Genomic DNA, 2,392 nt, shown 5'->3' with positions numbered 1-2,392 from the left:
GAACTGAACTAGAACTGAACTAGAACTGAACTAGAACTGAACTAGAACTGAACTAGAACTGAACTAGAACTGAACTAGAACTGAACTTGAACTGAACTAGAACTAAAATTATTAAAAAAAAAACATTACAATATATCACTACATTGTTAAAAAAATCAATCCTTCTCCCATAATTTATTTTCTTAAAATTTAAATTTTTAATTCATTTCTCTAATCTCGTTTAAGAAATGGTGTAGATTGCAAAAAATTACAAACTACAATAACAACAAAATGTATTAGACACCACTAAGAGATTCACTTTGAAGAAGATGTAGTGAATGTAAATATAGCAAGAACTAACTATAAACCACAAACTTCTTTAATACTAAAAGCTGTTTTTGGTGTTTCGAAACCAAATAAAAATATAATAAAATAATATAAAAATAACGCATACACAACCAGCCAGTCAGTTTGAAAAAGCTAAACACTAGAGATTTTATTTAATATTTTTCTTTAATTTGAAATTTTCTATTTTTTTTATTTTTTTTTTTTTTTAATTTATTTTTATTTTTTATTTTAAGTATCGTTACATTAAAATTTTTCGTAAAGTTTCGTTTTACACACACACATTCGTTATTCACCAAACGTAACGGTAAACATTGCTAAATTTTAAAATTTCTTACTTTATGTGTCAAGTTCACGACGCGATTTCCCTACTTTTTTTACTATTTATTATTCCAATTTTCTGTTATTTTTGTTTTAATATGTTTTGAGATTTTCTATTCTGTTGTATGTGTGTGTAAGAAAAATTCGTTCCACATAATTGTGGTTGGCGTTAAGAGACAGCAGCAAAAGTTAGAGAAACTCTTGTAACCAGCACCGAAATGAAACTGAAATTTGTGCCATTATCCTTAAATGAAATGTCCTGTAAAATGGTTCATTTATAAAAATGTATATAATAAATGTACACTCTTTGTTATAGCTTTGGTGTTGTAGTTTGTCTTGTCAAAATAAAGTCAAACAAAAACTCTCAAAAGGATAATATGCTGAGAAAAAGAGAATTTTTTGGGAGCATATGAGTAAAAAAAGCTGTAAAGCTTTTATGTTATCCTTTAAATCGTCAGAGAGTAATTGTGAGTGAAAGTTTTGTTACAACAAAAGCCAAGTGTATGACATTCAGCTGTCAGAGTCCGTGTTCTACAAATGAACAATAAACATTGTTGTTATTGTCATTATTTTTGGGGCTAATTTATTTTCTATGGTTTTGTAATGTTTTTCTTTTCGTTATTGTTTTGTATTTTTTATATTATCCAGTTTTACAATAACAACAACAGTAACTAAAATGTTATTGCCTCTAGCTCTAAATCATGAGCTAAAATACTGACGAATGTTGTCTTATAGTAAAAATAAAAACAAAACAAAAACATTATTTAAACACCCTCTCGCTTTCTTTCTCTTAAAACAACAACCACCACACTGAAAAATGTAAACAATATGTTTGTCTTACTTTGAACAAAGTCCTGTCTTTAGTCTCTAAGGTAAATATTTATAATCTTTGTTATCAATAGAAAATTGTCCATTGTTTAGGTGTTTTTAGGTTTTAAAATTGGTAATCATCGAAGGGAAATTTTATTCGCTGTTTTCAGGAATATTTGAGCTAGTTGCATATTTAGTAATTGCTTTGTGATTCAAATGTTGGTCAAAATTGGGTTTTTGGGTCATAACAAACGGGGATACTAACAGGAACATGTGTGTATATGGTTATGATTTAAACGTGTCTATAGACTTAACTGGTGCCTGGTGTGTACACCATAGACTTAAATATATACTTAACTTTTGACCAGACTATAGGCTAGACTATAGACCAGACTATAAACTAGACTATAGACCAGACAATAAACTAGACTATAGACTACATCATAGACTAGAACATAGACTAGACTTAAGACTAGACTAAAGACTAGGCTATAGACTAGATCATAGACTAGACCATAGACTAGACTAAAGACTAGGCTATAGACTAGAATATAGACTAGAATATAGACTATACTATAGACTAGACTATAGACCAGACTATAAACTAGACTATAGACTAGATCATAGACTAGACCATAGACTAGACAATAGACTTGACTAAGGACTGAGCTATAGACTAGACTATACACTAGACTATAGACCAGACTATAGACAAGACTATAGACTAGACTATAGACTATACTATAGACTAGACTATAGACTAGATTATACACTAGACTATAGACCAGACTATAGACAAGACTAAGGACTAGACTATAGACTTGACTAAAGATTAGACTATAGCCTAGACTATAGACTAGACTATAGACTAGACTATAGACTAGACTATAGACTAGACTATAGACTAGACTATAGACTAGACTATAGACTAGACTAT

The sequence above is a fragment of the Lucilia cuprina genome, chromosome 5, assembly GCF_022045245.1.
Source record: "Lucilia cuprina isolate Lc7/37 chromosome 5, ASM2204524v1, whole genome shotgun sequence".
In the NCBI taxonomy this organism is placed as follows: domain Eukaryota; kingdom Metazoa; phylum Arthropoda; class Insecta; order Diptera; family Calliphoridae; genus Lucilia; species Lucilia cuprina.
Note: the sequence above shows the minus strand (reverse complement) of the source record.